The sequence below is a fragment of the Protopterus annectens genome, chromosome 8.part0 (genome assembly GCF_019279795.1).
Source record: "Protopterus annectens isolate FY-2018-M chromosome 8.part0, PAN1.0, whole genome shotgun sequence".
NCBI classification, from domain to species: Eukaryota; Metazoa; Chordata; order Ceratodontiformes; family Protopteridae; genus Protopterus; species Protopterus annectens.
In genome coordinates this window covers 751,535,851-751,558,350 of record NC_056741.1, presented here as the reverse complement: position 1 = coordinate 751,558,350, position 22,500 = coordinate 751,535,851, and the positions used below count along the sequence as shown (strand labels likewise).

Below are 22,500 nucleotides of genomic sequence, written 5' to 3'. Positions count from 1 at the left end.
AGCATTATAGTAATCAAAACAGGATTTGATATCTCACTGCTTTCTCTAAAAACAATTTTGTTCAGAAATTAGTTTTTCCTTTTAAAACTGTAATGCTGAGTTCTATAACTGAAGGAACACTTAAAAGCATGGATCTTAAAAGATGACTTCTGGGAACATTATCATATAATTATCAAGCAAATGCTTCCTAAGATATTTAAAAATAGCTGAATATTCAATTTAAGCATAGCTGTTATAGCAAAACAGTCATTATAATGTACCAAAGTAATATGCTAATGTAAAAGATTTAAATTTTAAATGTATTTTTTCTTGATAAAATCATCAGAAAACATTTTCTGGCCATGGAAATGGCCATCCATTGTTATATTCAACAAAGCAGAATAAGTACATTTCCTAATTAGTATACAGCTCCCCAGGCTATCAGACAAAACAGAAGGAATATCATTAGATAAGTTCTAAGGAGAGGTTTTAAAGGAGGACAAATGACATAACCTCTAGCCAGATTCATAAATGCAATGCACTAAGTGTCTGCATCTTATGCTTAGAGTATAGCCACGGAACAGGAATATAATATGTAGGCAGTAAAGTCAGCATTAGTTAATTTACTCAGGATATGCTGTTTGCATCAGACATTATGCCAATAATCTGATATGATGTGTTCATGGCTTAAACTGTGCAAATATAAATATGAGCAGGTTATGACTGAACTGAGGGTAACAGAGGGTAACAGAATACAATAAAATGTCATGGTGTGTCAAATTCATAACAGCATCTTAAAATGCTAGTCATATTAATTTTTTGTCATTAATACCTCAGCATTGTACAAACATATATTATATCGCATAACTAAAACTGACATAAGATAGTCAAACAGTAAAGATATAACAGATGTGACATCACCATCTGACAGATATGCAGCACTGTTCCTTATTAGGCAATCTTATACATATGTCACATCTCTGTAAGACTGTGACACTTACACAATAGTGAGTGTACCTCTGCTTAATATTAATAGCTTTAAGATTTACTATGGGTAGAAACAAAAAAAATGCATTTTATCATAAAGGTCACCTTGATGTCTTCAACAGTATCAGTTGTCCTAAGCCAGACATTGCAATACGCTGTAATGTTGAATCCTACAGGTCAGGCTAAACCTTCTGTGGCACTATATTCTGGGTCTACATTACATTATCGAATCCCGATAACATCGAACACCACAACACCGACACACAAGGCCCGAGCCGCTAATACGTCGAACCCCCTAAACTGCGAATTTTCAAGTCTCGAACTATCATAGTCGGCCAACACCACTGCGCGCTACATACTACATACCCAAACATAATAAATAAAACACAAACATACACAAACCAAACCCTACATCTAGACTAAACATTACATGCATTACTATCTATGCACTTACCTTAACCCGCACCCTAACCTTAAGGTCTGTAACTATCGCACACTTACCCTACAGGCATATACCCAAACAAAACAAATAATCCACACACATACAGTTAACAAAACTCTACTTCTAACCCTACACTAAACCTTACATACATTACCTATCTATGCACTTACCTTAACCCGCACCCTAACCCTAAGGTCCGTAACTATTGCACACTTACCTTATGGAGCCATACCACAGACGGGCTAACCATCACACTTCGATATTTCGTGTTTCGCAGTTTTGTGCATTCGCCGTTACAGTAGTTCGCGCTTTACGTGTCGGTCTTCTGGTATTCGATATTACTGGGATTCGACAACGTAATATAGACCCTATATTCTACCTGCATCATAAGGTTCAATAATAGTGAAAACCACAAGCACAAAACATAGGAAGCTGAGGTGCAAGAACAAACTATGAACCACCTCAGTAAACACAAGAATCAGACTAAAATACAATACATTGGTCCCTAGCCTTTTTCTACTTGCTTAAGATTCTTAATAATTAAGCATCATTACATCATGTTTAATTCACAAGTAATTGGTTAGTTAATGAATATTTAAAAATTCTTTCTAATAAAGGTAAAGTAAAATAAATAAAATAAAATCATTTGATGAAATAATTTTAGCAACAAATCTGTGTGCATTAAAATTTAGTGCATCAAACTTGTTTCAGTACATATGCTTGTAATAATACAATAAATATATATGTTAGTGACAGAGAGTATTTTTTTACTTGATGCCAATTCTCAAATTTTAGGTACTTTAAACACCCCACCCTTACAAATAGATCACATATACATATTCTAATCAAAGTTTGGCTGCACACATTTTCAACACTGGATCTATTGAAATATGCCCATTAAGTCCTGGGGGTACCTGCACTGAGCCGCAACTGCCAAACTAGTTTTGGATACTCAAGTCGTGTTTCCCATTGCCCTCCCCTAGGGTTGGTTTCCACCTGCTTTAACACCCAAAATAGAAATGTAGCATTTTCACATTTCCTTAGGTGCTTATATAGAGCATTAGACCCCATATGTTTAGAGATCTCATAATGTTCATAGATCCTTGTTTTTAAAGTTCTTTGTTTCTTCCCTACATAATAAAATTAACAGACTTCACAATAAGCAAGGTATACAGCCCCCTTATAAAGACAGTTACAGTGTCTATTTACCTTAATAGGCTTTTTAATAATAGGAGGTCATAAATCTGCACAGTAGGCTATGTCTGTGCATTGGTGACAGGTCCCACATATGAAGGTGGCAATTTTCTTTGAATTGTTTATTTGTTTTTTTGGGGGGGGGGGTTTACAAAAGGTTCTTAATATTTGATCCTTTCTTATAACTGTTTAAGGGAGGTTTTGAAAATATTTCCAGGCCATCTGGCATTTTAAAAAAGATGTTCCAATACTTTTGAATGATCTTTAATATCTCTCCTGCATCATGGTTATATTTTAGGGTAAGTGATCTAGAATAACTTGATTCTGTTCCAGTACCTGGACCATCTTTTTGAATACCATCCCCTACAATAATTACTATATTTGTCATTTTCATTGGGATTTCCATAAAAGTTTTCTCTTTTAAACCTAAGGGGGGGTGAATTTAATACCTCACCCTTCCAATATTTCTTTTTTTTTTGTTTTCCTAATTAGTGGTTCAGGATAACCCCTTTCTAGGAAGAGCTTTGTTACTCTTTCCAATTTATCTGGAAAGATCGCTATAATCAGAGGGAATTCTGGCAACCTGGACCATTTGACCCTTTACAATACTCTTCTTTTGATGCAGTGGGTGGTTACTACTAAAATACAAATATGTATTAGTATAGTTCTCTTTTCTATAAAGTTTCGATTTAAATCTCTTGTTTTCTGGATCCTTTATTAAATTTACATCTAAGTAGTGTATTTCATCTGTTCCAATATTGTAAATAAAATTTAGGAAATATGTGGTAGTATTAATATATTGGACAACTTGTTCCAATTCACTAATGCATATTTGAAAAGGTTTGAAGATGTATAAACTCATTTCCCTAGACAAGCCACCATTCTGGATTCTTTACGCAGGGGGTGGGTCATAGGTGATATGAGCAATACTATACAAAAATAAGTTGACAGAACATAAATGAGGTTACAAGATATCCTGCACATCTTGTATTCATTTGTTTTTGCTTGTTTTATGGTATATTCCAACTAGGCAAAAAAATGATTTTCAGTTGAGTCCCTGGGAGAAAGTTACAAATAATGAGTGTAAAAAATACATATAGTTAAGATCTAATAGACAGAGTTCAAAGGAATACAGTACTACAAAAATGAAACAGAACAGAATAATGGTCTAATACACAGACGTCTGATGAAACACTACATTAAGAACAGAAAGAACACAGACTAATGATCCAATACATAGAATGCTAAGGAAACATGATGTTTATATAAGGATCTTTGACAGTGGTATTCAATATATTCAACAATACATTAGTGCTACCTGGTCTTACAGTTTGAAAAAGTTTGAAAATGTATAAACTCATTTCCCTACACAAGCCACCATTCTGGATTCTTTATGCAGGGGGTGGGTCATAGGTGCCTGGAGTTGCAGGAACCTACTTGAGAGATGCTGAAGTAGGAGTGTCTGGTTTCAAATTCTGGGGAGGTAGACAATCTGATTAGGTGTCTCAGACACTGGAGTCACTGTAATATTTTTCCCATGTGGCATTGTTGGCCACCTTGAGTATGGCCACCAAAGAAGGAACCACCCAAGGTGACTATTGGGTGGAATGAAAAGCCTTCTGCAGTGTTCTCTGCTGGGAGGACAATGGGTTTGTGAGCCACCCGCTTCCCCATCTTATCCTGTCTAATACTTTCCTAAACTTGGGTTAATTGAGAGGATGTTGGGAACTATTCATCCTCCTTGTTGTCAGTATCTGATACCATTGACTTCACAGAGGAGGTAATGTGCTTTCTTTTGCACATGACCTTCCTTGAGATCTTTGGATGCAGAGGAAGGTCCAAAGAATAATAAGAATAAGAAGAATGTTTTGCAGCTGATGTGACAGTAGGATACAAGAGAGGGTCTTGGGTGCCTCTGACCAGCTCTACAATAGGTAGGATAGCCAAGAGCTCAAGAAAAGATTGCTATGTAGCTTGCACAGATGCAATTGCCATGATAGGACTGAGGCCACAACACCAATAGTAAACTCAGTTGTGGGAATATGGACGTTAGGGTTTGCAGCACTGTATTGTTACTATAGATCTCAACACTGAAACTGTCTCTGTCATCTACATCAGTGTCATAAGGGTTGAGGCCAGTAACCTCAGAACTGGAACTGAAAACAAGGAGCTAGTGAGACAAGTTTGCTAGACCTGCTCATTCAAGAAAAAGAAGCTGAATCACCCCATTTTCCAAAAGAACTGGATGAGGAAGGGGTAGTAGAGAATCTTTTTCTTGTCCTCATCAGGGCATCCACAAACCTGTCATAATCAAACTCAGGGAAAGCAGGCATGCAAAACACTCTCCTCATACCTCTCAGACTCTTGGTGCAAGAAATCTGGGCAAAGTCTTACAAAATGGGAGGACAAAAGTCAAAAAATAAGGACAGATTTTAATATTGCTCAGAAACTAGGAAAGTTGCTAGAGTAACAAAGTTTGTGTTAACATACATTTTCTGAAGGATTTGAAGTCTGAAACTCCAATGTATGTCATTGTTTAGTGACTTCAATCCTCAGATCATCCAAGGGTTTTGTTAAAAAAACACACATTTTATGAGGAATAGACCAAAATTTGAGGCAAAAATCTGGACATTCTGAGAAAATCTGGACAGTTGAGAGGTAGCCTCTCCTTGAAGTTCTTTCAAGTACTGAGAATTAAGTCCTTAATGATACGTCACTGATAGAAGTTATACTCCTTTCACTGATAGTAAACACAAACATCTTTAATTATCTTGTACTTTTTTTTCCTGCAAACACACTCTTTAAAACTACAGTTGAAGATTAAATTAGAAAACGTGGTCAAACACTTTATGATAATGATGAAATAGTTGTGAAAGCAGATGACAAGGGAGGCAAGGTTGTTTTATTAAATAAAACATATTATGTGAATAGTATGATTCAAATGTTAAGTAACCCAGATTATGAACAGATTAATGCAAGTATGGTTCATAGGTTCATAGGTAGATACTGGGCTATCTGCCCGAAGGCATATATTAGCCCAGCCACGTTGTGCGGTATTCACCGCCCCTTGGTTAGTTCCCTAGGCCCTTGATCTAGCAGCTAGTACCCTTGGCCCCTATCTAGTAGAGCTGTTGGTATGATCTCTGGTGTGAACTTTCTGTTACCCATCCACTCGTCAAGGTTCCTCTTGAAGAGTGATAGTGAGGGGCACTGTCTTATGTAGATCGGGACCTTGTTCCATAGCAAGGGAAGTCTTTGCGAAGGGAATCTATCCCTCCAGCATGTTCTATTCATTGTTGTGCTGAGGTTTATATCCCTAGAGCGTGTAGCTCGAGTGGATTTGGTTTTGCTAAGATGGAGCATGTTCAACAGTTCTGGGTTGGACATGGCTCTGTATGTTAGACAGCGATCGCCTCTGAGAAGGCGGTATGCAACAGAGAAAAGCCTTAGTTTTTTCAATCGTGCTGCATAGGGCAACTGTTTAAGGCCAGTAATCCTCTTAGTGAGGTACCTCTGTGGTCTCTACAGCTGCTGGAGATGCCTAGCCAGGTACATTCCAATTGGTACATTGTACTCAATAATGGGTCTGATGAGGGAAGAGTAGAGGGGCACCACTACATCCTTAGATCTTGATGCGAACCCTTTCGTGATCAGATGGGTCACATAGAAGGATTTTCTAACCACCTTGGCAACATGGTTATCAAAGGAAAGCTGACTATCTACTTGGGTCCCTAGGTCCCTTATTACTACTTCAGATTTCAGGGGGTTACCTCCTATGTGGTAGTTTGCGGGTACTCTACGCATTTTTTAGCATTTAGCTTGAGACCATGGCTTTGACACCATGCATCAGTCTCATTAAGGCCCTTCTGGAGGATATCCATGTAGGCTGGAGACTCTATTATAGCACCCAGTTTGCAGTCATCCACAAACGTGGTCAGCCACAGCCCATCAGTGCTTGCCTGTACTTCTGAGAAGTATATGCCAAACAGGAGGGGCCCTAGGACAATTAGTGAAGGTGTTACTTTACAAATTAAGTATTTGTTTCACCAGGGACATATTACAAAAGATCTTTTTGAATATCTTCTTCTCGAATACATAACTGTTCCCATTTTATATGGTATCCCCAAAATATATAAATGCCATGTTAACCTACCCGTCCAGCTGATTGTATCTGCACATGGGTGGGTTACAAAACCTATACCAAAGTATCTTGAAAATTAATTTAAAAAAGTGTTAAGTACATCTACCACAATTATCAAGGATAGTTCATATTTTTTTAGAATCAGTGTTTGAATGGACTAGAGGTCACAATGTACTTACCCGTTACATGGTAACACTGGACATAGACTCTTTGTTTACATGTATCCCTAATGATGTTGGCATTCAAATGGTAAACAGATATATACTAGAACAGACCCATTACACTGATGCTAATGTAAATCTTGTATGTGAGTTATTGAGAATTATTCTTGAAAATAATGTCTTTTTGTTTCAAAAGTATTGTTATTAAAAGCAGGTTACAGGCATTGCCATGGGGATCCCAGTGGCAAATTCATATGCAAATTTAATTATGAATTCCTGGGAACTAGATACAATATTATCGGATTCAAATAATAATTTGCTGTCATTTATAAAATATTTGTCAATGATCTTTTTCTTCTGTGGGAAGGCTCTTTATGTGATTTGAATGATTTCATTACATATCTTCGCACTACAACTTTTTTAAAAATTTAAAAATAATATACAGTACAGAACTGTAGATGTTTTGGACATTACCTTAAAGAAGGATGCTAAGGGTGATTTGCACACTACCCATTATAAAAGGAAGTAAAGAAATGTACATTTCAGGCACGGGACAGCATGCATCCTAACTCTATGTTTGATAACATCGTTAGAAGTCAAATGTTTAGAGTCAGTGGTCTAAATACACAAAGAAATTATTTAATACAACAGCTATGAGATATGGCTAATGACTTTAACAAAAGGGGATATCATTCTGATAGGGTTCAACATATTAAAAATGATATTATTGAAGAGAGGGGCCTTCTGCATCCTCCCATTTTCTCGGGTCAGAATAGCAATAACAACAAGGCTGCATACAGAAAAGATGTTAGCTGTAGGTTTGTGCTGAACTATGATCAAAATACAAATAATATCAAATGAATTATTAGAAAACATTGTCCTTTGTTATTACAAGTACCTGAGTTAAAAGAAGTTGCATCTAAGAATCCAATGTTTAGCTATAAAAGGTGCACAACACTTAAAAATAGGTTATGTTATAAAGAACAGATTAAAAGTAAAGAACAGATGAATAAGAAAAAGGGCACCTTTAAATATGAAAATTGTAAGTTTTGCAAATATATATAGAGAAAGTACATTTTATCACCCAGTTAGTAACAAGTTGTTTCACATATATGCATATGGTAATTGCAACACCAGAAATGTAATATATGTATGCCAAGATGCACTAAGTAACCTTATTATCTATCTAAGACGATGTGTTGAAACAAATTCACTTTACAAGCACATACGAGACGTAGATAATACACAGGGTTTTAAGTTCTTACTTTTACAACATATACCAGTATATCTTAACTGGGGTGACATCCATCATTTGACGGAAAGACAAGAAAACAAATGGATTTTATGTTTTAGGTATTTTTATCCACCTGGCTTGAATGAAATTTTTACTTTGAAACAAGAATTAAAGTATCTTCATAACTGTGTTAAATAATTTTTGCCTGTTCTTATTTGTCTTTATATATATGTTGATGTTATGTTGTCCTATCGTGCCTTCATTCTTACTGGATGGGCTCTTGAGCCGATTATTGGCTCCAGCTCAGCTGAATACACGAGCTCAAAGTTTCTAACTTGGCTCGTGGCAGAGTAGGTATCCTATCATGCAGTGGTTCAATCTCCAGATCTCGTTTGCCACTTTACGAGTTTGGATGTTCTCCTCTTGGCTGTGGTTAAGTTTTTTTGTCTTTTTGCTAAGCTTTACACATTTAGTCTTTAGAATTGTTTAGTTAGTTAGTTTAGTTAGTTTAGTTGTGAGTGCTGTGCCTTTCATAGCCTTAGTAGCTAATTTATCGCTGCTGCTGTGTTTTTTGGTGGCCGTCGTTTTTTTTTCACTAGGCCTATATTGTGTATCCCATCACCTTTAACTGTAGTGGTGTGCTTTAATTGCTGCAGTTAGTTAATTAGTTAATTAGTTAGCTTAGCTTGTTTAAGTTAGAGAGCTAACTGCCCGTTTCAGTTAGAGGGCTAGTAGTAGAGTACTGTGTGTGTGTCCCTTTCTGACAGCTACTAGGTCTGTTTAAATTAGAAGACCTAGTGCTTGTTTATTTAAATACCAAGTTATTTCCCTTTAGCTTTACTAGAAGTGCTGCATGTGTTAATAAATTTTCATATTTAGACATGTATTTCTGTGTGATTTCTATATAGTTTTATAGTTGTTTTAGGATTTCTTCATCCCTACCATGTCCAAGGAGACTAGGGAGAAGGAACATAAGCCTTCAGGCTTTAAGAAATGCCAAAAGTGCTCCCAAAAAATGTCCATTACGGATGGACATAGTGTTTGTGTTTACTGTTTAGGAGCAATCCATCTACAGGAAACCTGCACATTCTGCCACTCCTTTAGCGCTCGTGTTCCACAGGAGAGGAAAAATAAACTTGTGGTCAAAGGACTCTTGAAACCAACATTTGAGGAAACTCTACAGAGTTTTTCCTTGTCCTCATCCAGTAAGGCTTCTTCCCTTGCAAAGGACAAACCAACTAAAAGGCCATCTCCAGTCTCTTTGGCTCAGTCTGAGCCCCTGAAAAATTGTCTAAATTGTCAAAAATTCCTCAAGCATTGACCTCCTCAGCTCCACTGCCTTCAGAACTGATGGAGATAATTGTCATTGATAAACCAAGTTATTCTGCTCCAAGATCTTTGGAAACAAAAGAAACTGTGACTGGGAGCTGGTCCATTGAACTTCTGCCAGTCTCCCCTACTTTGAGATTTCATATCTTAAAAAGGTCTGGGTCACCAACTATCCTCCAGGTCTTCTAGGAGCCTGTCGGATGATGACGTGGGGAGGGTGGTATGCAGACAATTGAAGTCGCCACCATTGGCAAAATTGTTCTCGGCTCCAACCCAACAGGTTTTGGAGTCCTCTAAGACTGTTACATCCACTGTTGTTCCTCCTCCGAGCCAAGCTGGATCGTCAGAGCTGGAGTGCCAAGTACCACTTGCTGTAGACCCATCAGTTCTGAGACCCCTTCTAGATATTCTGGAACAGATCTCTGCTCCAACACTCTCGGTGCCATCTGTGGTATCTAGGAGCCGTAGCTCTCCAGTCAGCCCCAAGGGGATGCTCAGACCGAGCGTCTTCTGTTCTGAGTCTACCCCTCGGTGGCTCAGCTTGGTTGAGCTCAGCTCCTACATCATCTTTGGAGCCAGTCTCCCTAGAGCCGGGGGTTTCCTCTGTTTCCTCAGAACCAGGGGTATCCTCAGAGCTGGTGCATTCTGCTTTTGAACTGATGAGGAGTGTGCTGTCCCCTGCCTACAGTTCTACACAGGGATACTGGCATTTCCCCCCCCCAAAGGTCCAGCTACAGTCTTGGCATCACCCCCTCAACCAGATAGCAGAGATTCAGAGCCTCAGGAACCCCCATTGGGTGAACCCCACTCTTCTGAGGCCTCCCCAGAATACCCTTCTGAGGAGCCCCCTCAGAAAAGGACATGCAAGAGGAAGCATATAGACTCCCCTGATGAGTCTGTCACCTCAGACATTGACCTTGAGGAGTCAGAAGGGTCCCCATGGTCGTCCTCCGAAGATATCTCATTTGCAGATATCCTTGAGATCCTAAAACAGAGAGGCAGCTGGAACCCCATCACCCCTTCTGATGAGGAGTTGGTGTACCTGAAAGCCTTTGGATCTCAACCTTCAGCCTCCTGGGTGTCTTCGCCTTTTGATGAGCTAATGTAGTTGTTCAGTCGAAAGGTGTGGGAGTCACCTGATAATATGGAACCAGTCCCTCGGAGGCCAAACAAGTTTTTGTCAGCCCCCACTGGAAAGGATTTTCTTACAAAAGGTGATCCTGTAGATGCTATGGTGGTGGCAGCAGCCACCAAGAAGGAACTTTCTGAGACATCCTCATCTGTTCATCCTCCGAACAAAGATTCTTGAATGATGGACCTATATGGGAAGCGTGTCATTTCGTCAACGACTTTTGCACTCAAATCGCTGAACTACCTCACACACTTTACAAGGCTACAAAGAGATTTCCTGAGGGAGCTAGAAAATACTCTACAAGGTTTTTTGGCTGCAGGGGTGACAGAGAAAGTCACCTCCCAGCTGTCCACCTTAAATTCCATTGCCAACTCCTCCAGGAGACTGATATCATATGCATTGGATGGAGCAATTAGGGCAGCAAGCTCAGGAGTTTCCCTGAGGAGACACTCCTGGATGCGCTTGTGTAATTTTGCGGAAACTTTTAAGTCTACCTTTAATAATTCCCCTTTTGATGGTTCCTCCCTTTTTGGACCTAAAGTTAAAGACACACTCGCCAGATGCGAGCAGGAAGGGAAAACTCTCTCTGCCATTGGAGTACGTTTTTCAGTACCTTCAAGACCTTACCCTAAAGGTCAGAAGACTGGGAAAATGTGGTTCAGAAAATCCCATGGAGCTTTCCAAGATGCATGAGGTGAATCCTCCCCCAGGGGCAGAGGGGAGGTAACAGTGGTAGACGTTGTCCTAGAGGAAGAGGGGGTCTGCAAAACCAGGGTGACCATGATTCCTTTCACGGACATCCCTACCAGTGCTCCTGAAAGGAGGCCCATCTCCTTTACTCTGGAGGCAGTCAGGGGAAGTTTATCTTTGTACCCAGAAGCCTGGCAAATATCACAAAAGACAAGTGGGTACAAAGCATAATATACAGAGGCTATTCCATTCCCTTTTGCCATCCTTTCTCACACATCAGAACAATCCCAGATGTTCCACCTAGTCTAAGGGAGCAAGCAACTATAGAAATTCAAAAATTGCTGGACAAAAGAGTCATCCAGAAAGTCCCCATAGACCAAATAGGATTCAGAACTTACTCAAGATTCTTTTTAGTGCCAAAAAGAACAGGGGACTGGATACCTAAATTGGATCTCAGCAAACTGAACGAATATGTCAAAAAGTCCAAGTAACAAATGGTGAAACTGCAATCAATACTTCCCTTTTTAAGGAAAGATGATTGGATGTGCTCAATAGACCTCCAAAATGTATACTACCACATAAAAATGGACAGAGCATCAAGGAGTCATTTACACTTTGGCTGGGAGCCAGTCATTATCAGTCCCGAGCTCTGCCCTTTGGTCTCACTACAGCCCCCAGAGCGTTCACCAAATGCATGGCAGTAGTAATGGCTCATGAGATGTCTTGGATTCCAAGTGTTTCTGTATCTGGATGACTGGCTCCTAACTGCCACCACCAAGCATCTACTTCAACAAGCCAGGGATGTGACATTGGAAATTTGTGCTCGGCTAGGCATAACAGTCAATTTGCAAAAATCTGCCTTTTGTACTGTCAACATATCACCTTCATAGGTGCAGTCCTAGACACCATTTCTATGATGGAACGTTTTCCACCCGAAAGAATTTCTGCCCTCAGATAGCAAATACTCCACCTTCTTCCCAAGGACAAGGTAAAGGTAGTTCCGAAACTTCTAGGAACCATGGCTTCGACCATAACTCTAGTTCCTCTCACCAGAATGCATATGAGAATCCTTCAGTAGCTCCTGTTTTCTCAGTGGTCACTACAAGAACTTCCTATGTCCCATCTGATCAGAATAATGGAGTCATGCAAGAGGGATCTATGGTGGTGGACTCAGTCCAATCATCTGACCATCGGGAGACCCTTTATTCCACAACAACCTGTTGCTACAGTGACAACAGATGCTTCCCATATAGGGTGGGGGGCATTATCTAGGAAGGACAGTCCAAGGCATATGACAAGACCACAAGGCCCATTTGCACATCAGTGTTCTAGAGATGAGAGCAGTGCTTCTGGCATTGCAGGCACTCCACGACTCTCTTCTACTAGGGACAATTGCAATTCAGTCAGACAATATGTCGGTGGTATGGTACATAAACAAACAAGGAGGAACCAGATCATACCTACTTTGTTGAGAAGCCCTGAGAGTTTGGTAATGGGCAATATATTCCCAATGCTTTCTAGTAGCAATGCACATAGGGAAATCCAATGTCATAGTGGACAAGCTCAGCAGGGCAATATTAATACCCCACGAGTAGTCTCCAGACCAGAGTATAGCGGAAGAGATTTTCTGGAAATGGGGCCAGCCTTGCTGCAATCTTTTTGCCACTCCCATGAATACCAAATGCAGCAGCTACTTTGCCCTAATCCGCCCTCAGGGGGAGACACTGAGAGACACTCTTGTTCAAGATTGGCCCTCGGGAGTTCTTTATGCCTTTCCCTCATTTCCCCTCATACCCAAATTCTCCAAGAAAGCAAAATCCTTGGGAAGCAGGCTGATTCTCATTGCCCCATATTGGCCTCATCAGATTTGGTTCCCCTTCCTCTGTCCTCATCTGCAGGAGAAGTCATGGGTTCTGGACCCAGTTTCAGACCTTCTGACCCATATATCAGGAACATTTCATCCTTCTCTCCACACCCTCAATTTGACAGTATGGCTGCTCCACTTCCAAACTGAGTCAGGCTTCAAGACTTCACTCCAGCAGTCAGATACATTTTGATATCCTCTCATAAAGATTCTACCAGAAAATTATTATAATAGTAAATGGAAGAGAGTCTCCTACTGGGCACAAACCAGAAACATTGACCCTTTCTCTGCTCAAATTCACTTGATTTTAGAATTTCTTACTGAGCTATTTCAACAAGGCTCAGCTGCAGCTACAATTAGAGTCCAACCGGCGGAAATCTCAAATTTCCACATTAGTGAATTTTCTCCTAACCTAATGTCACACAGATTGTGTAAGGCATTTTAAAAGGTACTTCTTTATTGAGACCTCCTTTTAAAGAACGTCTTCCTCCTTGGGATTCAAATTTTGTACTGTCTCATCTAACACTGCCGCCATTCGAGCCCTCCTCATCTTGTGACCTCAAATTTCTTTCTTGGAAGACTATACTTCTAGTAGTGGTAATATCTGCAAGAAGAGTCTCAGAGTTGCAAGTGCTATTAATCAAGCCACCATATTTGATTTTTCATAAGGATAGGTTATCCTTAAGAACTACTCCGTCATTTGTACCTAAGGTTTGTTCTCAAGCCAATCTAAACCAATCTATTGAGCTTCCAGTCTTTTTTCCCAATGATAGCAACAAGGCACAGTATAAACTCCATCACTTGGATGTGCATAGATAACTCAAATTCTAACACCATAGAACTAAAGATTTCAGAAAATCAGACCAATTGTTCATCTCTTTCTCTGAAGCAAATAAGGCATGCCAGTTTCAAAAGTCACACTTTCAAACTGGCTTTCAAATTGTATCACTTTTATATACACTTCCAATAATAGAAATTTGCCATTCAAAAGTAGAAGTCACTCAACCAGAGCATTGGCAATGACCTCTGCTTTCCAGGCCAGGATGTCAATGAACAGCATTTGTGCTGCTGCTACGTGGGTGAAACCTCATAAGTTTATTACTTATTGCAAAGTTGATTTGGCCTCCAGGGACAGGGCTTCATTTGTTTCGTATCATTATTTGCTTTTCAAGCCTGAGGAAGCAGTTTAACTGTGAAAGTGTGTAACTTGCGAATAAACAGTTTATATTTTCTCCTCATGTTCCTGGTTACTTCTATTATCAATATTTTTTGTTAAAAAACACACATTTTATGAGGAATAGACCAAAAATATGAGGCAAAAATCTGGACAGTCGAGAGGTAGCCTCTCCTTGAAGGTGACCTGTGGCACATAACTTGGCAATCCTTTCTATCAGTCAGACTTCTGAGACTCTGATATTAACTCCAAGGCAATGGAGAAGTCAATGCCTTAACTTGAAGAATGCCTTTTTGAATGCCCTCTCTCATTTTCTGGTGGCTGTATTTAGACATTAGAATGGCAGGCTAGGGATAGTAACTATTTGGCTTGTGCATTTTTTTTAGTGGGGTGAGGGCTAGGATGATCAGATGGATATTGGGGTTCACCCTCTGAAGAGGGAACTCTGGAAACCTGTGAGAAAAGTAACTTTGCTTACATATATACTTTAAGCTGGTTTTCTTCCTGTTATTCCAAGTATTGGAAATGAAGTCCTTATTGATACATCACTGATAGAAGTTATACTGCTGTCACAGATAGTAAACACAAGCATCTTTAATTATCTTGGACTTTTTTCTGCAAACACACTTTTTAAATCTACAGTTAAAAATTAAATTAGAAAATGTGGGTAAAGGCCTAGCCATGAAGAGCAATCAGATGGAAGTGCGTATGATTTATTTCATAATTTATTTATTTATTTATTTGACATTTGTTTACCAGGCCGGTATGACTGGCTCTGCAGAACCTGTTTTCAGTGGAGGCCAGGGGAGAAAAGCTCCACATACAGTACAATACAAATAAGTTATAGTTAAAAAAGAATACAAGTGATGTGAGGAATACTATACAAAAATTGGTTGATAGAACATGAATGAGGTTACAAGATATCCTACACATCTTGTATTCATTTGTTTTTGTTTGTTTTATGGTATATTCCAACTAGGCAAGGAAAATGATCTTCAGTTGAGACCCTGGGAGAAAGTTACAAATAATGAGTGTAAAAATGCATATAGTTAAGCTCTAATAGACAGAGTTCAAAAGAATACAGTACTATGAAAATGAAACAGAACATAATAATGGTCTAATACACAGACGTCTGATGAAACACTACATTAAGAACAGAAAGGACACATACTAATGATCCAATACATAGAATGCTAAAGAAACATAATATTTATATAAGGATCTTTGACAGTGGCATTCAATATATTCAACATTACATTAGTGCTACTTCACCTTACAGATGGAATAAAATGAGGCACTAGTAGGGGGAATAGGAGGAAATAATCAGAAAGGAAGAGGTGGTTAGAGAGATGAGAAGAAAAAGTGGGAATGTAGGGAAATTTGAAGAAAAAGGAAGAAATTTGTGGTGAAAAAGAGTTGAGATAGCACAGTTGTGCAAGTGGCTTGGTTTATGTTGATGTTGTCTATAAGTCAGGTGTCTTCAGACATGGTAGTAACTTGAAGATCCACATTATGATGAGTTACATGACCACAGCCAGGAGTCAGTCAAGTGTTTTAATTTAGATCTGAAACCTTTTAATTTGTCGATTTGTTTTAGTGGAAGTGATAATTTGTTCCAAAGTTTGATGGCATGACTAAAATGGAGAGCCTCTCCTGCTAATAACTGTTAGCAAGCTGTTCTCTGTAGTCCTGTTTTTTTTTTTTTCTCTCAGCCTCCATTTGCCTACTGTTGACTCTGAGCAGGTTACTGAACCAGACAGAAGTCTGGGGTACTCGAGATACCGTGCTAGACTCCTCAGTAGCCTCATATACCACATTCCTAGTCCTTAACTATGAATGAGAATAAACCAACTTTTTTTAAATTAAATTAAATTTGATGAGATGGCAACATGTTTAACAGGATTAAATTGACAAGGGGAGAATAATAAAGATTTGGTGTTAGCCAGAAGAAAAGCAATAAAACAATGAACAAAAATAATAGTTATTCATGGTTTTGCCATATTTTTGTCACACAGATTCACAGTAATTACCCTGGAACCATTTCAAAATGTAGTGGTGAGTGCAACAAGTGAGTCCTGAAGAGGAATGGCATTGCAGTGCATTCAGACATAAAAGGTGGGATCAAGGTAACCTAGAAAAGTTTTATGTCCTGTGCTTTCATGCCTGATGTGATGGCCTTCCTGCTGTTACAAAGGGCAGGGCAACTCATACCAGATTCAATGTTATTCACAAATGAAAATAGTAAAGCTGATTTTTTCATCATGAGAATATGCAGATCTACTGAATAACAAAACTCCTAAATCCCTGAATGACATAAAGCAGATCAAGTAATAGTGCAGCAAAATACTTTCTGCCATCTGAACAAGTCCAGCTACTAATCTGCATAACATAGAATTTGTTTTTATAAGGAAATACCATGCTGATGAGGTAATGGTGAGCAAAGACTTGAGTAAATGACTAAGCAACAATGTCAACAACAACAACAATTGCAACAACACCTCCTGAAAGGTCTATCAAGTATATGTTTAGGTCCTGGGTAGAAAGAAAAAGAATGTTTCAGGGAAAAAAACTCAGCATCGTAAATTTACACTTTAAGAAGTGGCATAAATGCAACTGTCCTACTGAAGAGATGGCTGAGTATGTCAACGCAGTGGTACAGAGGTATAGTATCTATTTATTTGATGCCAGTCCATTATGAAACAGCTGCCTGAATGGAAGATAGGCACCCAAAGAGGAATCAGGTAAAGACCAAGCATCAGATAAAGTGGTGGATAAAGTGGTTCATATGTCCTGCATTTCCATCTGGGGGATGGGGGTGGGCAGGGGCTGTAGGGCTAAACTCAGGCAGAGGCCTAGGAGTACAGTGGCTTGCCAGTCTCCTGGACAGCTTAATGTTAGTGTGCATATGCAAGTTACATATATATGTGAGGGCTGCCTCAAGGTATTGAATAATAATGTTCTTTGCGGGAACGGAGGGGTAACACAAAGTAGTACTGCGACTTTGGGATCCACCAAACAGACTCCCAAGACTAGTTGATGCTAACATATAAAAAGGGCTAGAGGTGGAGTCAAGGGGCTAATACCGAGGATTACAATTTAAATGCTAACATTTTGAAGGAAAAAGGATATTCTCTGACTGATTTAACTTTGACAGTAATTCTCAGGCTTCTGTTTCACATGCACAGCATTGCATTGCTGTCATACCTCACAAAGAACTATAGTACTCTTTGCACCATTACATCTCATAGAAGCTAAAGTGTATGATGCAAATAAACCTGCACAATATGCTAATGCTCTCAAGTCATGCTAATGCTGTCAGTGTAACAGAAACTGCTGAGCAATGGAATGACAATGCAGCAGCAGTCAGTTTAACATGGCCATTAAGTTGATGAGCTGTGAAACTAAACATCTGGTTTTCCATGCCAGCATATTACACTTACATATTGAGCAAATATGTGCAAATCATTTAACTTTGTTTTGCACTTAGGTTTCCCCGAGAAAGAAACCAAAATGTTTAAACTAGTCTACCTGATAATTAAAATACAAAATGCTGAATGTGACACTGTTATTTGCAGTACACCTGAAATTACATCTACAGAGCAGTGGAGAGAAAGGAGGGGGAGAGTAACCAACCCAGAGCAAAATACAGAGACACAGGAACACAAATCAACTAGCTGTCGCACAGGGTCCTCAAAGCAGTTCCACTTTATGCGACCTTGACTGCATCAGACAAAGTAATCCATAGACTGAGTAAATGGCATGATCTGTGTAAAAGGTACTACAGGTACATTAGCAACTTAACCATTCTCTTAATAGTCTCTATAACAACATGGTTATTTAAAGTATGCTGGCATTAGGCCACTAAAACTTCTGTGTGCCCTCTCAAAATGCCTAGAACAACAGCAGTTATTTAGATCACCAAGTTTTGTACTGTTAAACAAGTGTGGTCTTGTTATTCTAAAAGCTTATTTCCTCAGCCTCCCTAAGAATTGACTTATATGTATCTGATGCATTAATGTAGTCTGTCACTGTTGACCTTACCTTATTAGCTCCCTTGAATAGTTTTCCAGTCATCTATTCTGTGAGGAAAATGTATTCAGTAATTTGTCTCCTGAACTGCTCTCCTTGTTTCTTCAAACAGCGCCATCTTATTCTGATATATCTCTTGTTTGAAAGGTAGTTTCCACTTGGCTTCTGTTCGTTCATTGATCTACATAAACATCTCTAACATATTTTTTCTTCAAAACTATACATTTTAAGCATTTTGTCACTTCTATTTGATCTTCATATAGTTTCTTGAAATGGCTGTGAAACTGTCCACCATTTTTCTTAACCAATATAATTCCGTAAAGTAACAAGGCCTGTAGAAATCTATATGACATAACAGATGAAGCCACAGCAATTGCCTGTAAAGAATAATACATTTTTTTTTTCACAATGGTTCTTATCCTGAGCTCGGACTATACGTATCATAGGTCCTTGGGTTTTAAGGATGCCGCTGAGTTGCCTTCATAAAATTTGGGATTTTTGTGGCAATAAAACTGAGGACTAAAAAGTGAGTTTATAACTTTCAAATTATAGCTGCATGAAAGTTCAGATAAAAAAGAAATGGCCACACCTTCAGTTCAATGAAACATTTTCAAAAAGCATTGTTGTAGAGTGACAAGTCCCTAGCACTCATCAGACCCCCTTACCTAATACACTAACTTTGCAGTTGTACAACAACAGAGGAAAGACTAAAAACTAAACAGGATGAATGACTACTGGTGTGCAAGTAGAAATTGCTCTTCAATTATTTTCTATGACAAACATAGATTGACTAGTTCAGCACTGAAGAATATAAATCAATGAGTTAAAACTTCATCCAGTTGTAACTCAACCACTATTGAATTACCAAAAAAGTAACTAACAATTTTGTTCTACACATTGTTTTAGTATATGTCAATCTATTCTCTTCACTTTCTAAATGAATAGTACATATATTTTGAAACTACCTGTTTTTTTCTTCTTTATATGTCAGACCAGCGGTTGAAAGCTATGCATCTCAGTATCTCACCAGCCTTTCTTGCAGGCTTACCTTACAGACATTAGGTTCAGTGGAAGTAACTAGGCAAGCAGTCCAATAAACTGCTAAAGAGCCTAACCCACTTTTTCCAATTGCCCCACATGTGGTCAAGGGACTTGCTCACAGTCACACACTAGGCAGACGGAGACTAAAGGAATCAAACCCTGTACTACAAGAAGTGGAATGTTAACATATATCATAGCTTTAATGATCTAAATGAATGAACATACTCTTCTGACTTCCCAGAGTATTTTCTGTGTTTCCCTTCTTCATGTTGTTTCTTAGATGCAGTAGTTTATATTTTATGTTGAAATTAAACTACTACACTTCAAACTTCTTCTTCTTCTTTTGGCTTTTCCTGGTTAGGGGTCGCCACAGTGGATCTTCTGTCCGCTCATGATTGGCAGTGGAGTTTTACAGTGTCGACTTGCCAGCCCAGCGCCCAACCTTCCACAGAAGGCACACACATGCACACACTCACACCTAGGGCCAATTTAGAGTGTCCAATCCACCTACTGCATGTCTTTGGGATGTGGGAGGAAACCAGAGCACCCAGAGGAAACCCACGCGACCACAGGGAGGACATGCAGACTCCGCACAGAAGGCACCCAAGCTGAGAATCGAACTGGAGAACCTCTTGCTGTGAGGCAGCAAAGCTAACCGCTGCACCACCGTGGCTGCCCTAAATTACTACACTTCAAAGCATTCCTCTAAATTTTCCAGGTCTCCTTTTTCATTCATTTTCTTCCTTTATATACATCACCCTTGCTGCATATTATTGTGTCAGTGGTAAAAAAGCACAACATTTCTTCCAGCTTTGCTATAAACTCACATATGATGACAGAGTAAAAGACTTGGGTCTGCACTGACCACTGAATTAACTCACTGGTAATCATACATGAATCTAAATGTCTTGAGTCTCAATAAATCAGTGGTAGTTTAGGTAACAACTTTTTCAGCACTTTCCCTGATAGTGGAAAATTCCCTTTTCTCCACTGTTATGTGACCTCAGAGTAGATATATTTAAGTTCAGGGGGGTGTGGGTATTCAGTGCAGGAGGAATGCCTCCCTGCAAAAGAAGATTTTCTCTGAGTTTCCCCAAAAGTGCTTTCAGTGAAACATTTTTGAAGATTCTGCTGTCAGGAAATGTGATGTTGATCTACTGGCATGATTTCAATGTCTCTGTATGCGGCATTGTCTTGCTAAGGTTTTAGTCATCCTACAACTCTATGGTACTCTGTGAGCATGTGTGCATAATAGTACTTTGTGGCATGCACCCTCTTATAAAGTTAAAGTAGGCCACAAAAACTGGTATTTTATAGTAAACCTGGATTATCCAGTCAAAGAAATTCTAAATTTCTTATCAGCAAAATGCACTATTATTATTAACCTGCAACATACATAACAACCTACACTCAATTCACTTCCCTGTTTAAACAGGGTTTTTGTAGTCTCTTACATACATAACAACCTACACTCAATTCACTTCCCTGTTTAAACAGGGTTTTTGTAGTCTCTTACATACATAACAACCTACACTCAATTCACTTCCCTGTTTAAACAGGGTTTTTGTAGTCTCTCATTTTGTTTTTGCCTTTTCTGGAGTATTATAAGAAGTATTAAAACCAGCATTTAAATACATAGTTACTTAATTCAAGCTAGCAGTTTAGGGAAGAGAATTAAGAGCATGATTTCTTAATGGGCTTCAGTCTATAGTGCCAGGCAGGAACATAGCAAGAATTTTCAGCACTGGATATTAACTTCCAGAAGGTAGCTCCCCTATTTGTTGCCTACTCAGTCTCTCACTCATTCCAGACAGTGTAAGATTTCAAATAACATAGCTTTTCAATGCTTGAAAAAATAAATCCTGACATGATATGGATCAGAAAAAAGACAATTTCACTATTTGGGAATTCTGGGAAAAAAATACCATTTAATAAAGCCTCTAATTTAATAAAACCAAAAAAAAGTCCATTAGCAACATTCACTATATCCTTTAACTAGCACTCCTAAACACTATTCCTTTTTCCCTTCTTTTCTATACCTTCCAATTGTTCTTCCCTCAAATACTACCTTCCCAAAAAATAGCTCATCAAATGGAACTGTTAAATTATACTCCACGTGTTTTTTTTCTTATGACATATCTAAATTCTGCTGTTAAGCTCTGCAGAAGCACAGCTCTGTGCACTATGTAATGATTTTTAGCTCTCTATTATTTTTATCCCAATTTTCTTACCTTTACTTTTCTTTGTCATCTTGTAATGACACTGTAACATAACAACTATATGTATAGTATTTGCTCTGTGTACTACTAAAAGTTGAGTATTTTATCATTATCTATCTACTTTATGTTATATATTTGTTATTCAACAACCTAAATATTTTTTTTTGTATTTTGTACTGTTATATGTGGAGCTTTTCTCCTCTGGCCTTTGCTGAAAAGGGGCTCCCCGCCCAGATGGACACTCCCGGTAAACATATGTAAAATAAATAAATAAAATGTGCCCATTTTTAGTTCTGTTCTACTTTATCTAATAGCAGAAAATATATAAATTATTCTAGAAAAGTTTATTCCATGGCATAAATAGTATAAGCCTGGCAAAGTCTTTGGTCCTAGGTTTGATTCCCTCTGTCACCATTTTGCCAACTTTGGGAGTATCAGCAAGTCACCTGTCTAGCTAGTCCTTCTGATTCAGTCATGAAAAGAGGCATTTGTGCCTCTGGGTTTACACAATTAACAAATAAAAGTTAACACTTCCATCAATGAAATTAAGACTATTTCAAAAGGCACTTTAAGTTGAATTCTTTGTTTATCCATTCTGGACACAGCCTGTCAAAATAAGCTCTGTATACAAAATGTTTTACTTCTTTCAAGCATAGGCTAAACATTCCTTCATTATTGAATCAGTAACCTGTTCTAATACTGCAAACATAAATCTCCTAAAGTGATCTCTATGTTCTGCATTCATATGCAACAAGAACCAACTGTATGTTAATGTGTCAAATCTCTCAGGTGTTCCTGAATGTTTAATCTTACTACTCTTTTACTATCTAACACTAAGCATTTATTACCTTTATTCATAGCCATATACATTAGATGTTTACTTC

General features: G+C 38.6%; 1 protein-coding gene across 1 annotated transcript in view; it reads right to left on the bottom strand.

Moving 5' to 3' along the window:
- Positions 1 to 22,500, bottom strand: part of HCN3 (hyperpolarization activated cyclic nucleotide gated potassium channel 3) — a 1,184,329-nt gene that overhangs the window by 1,031,192 nt on the left and 130,637 nt on the right. The window lies entirely within an intron of this gene.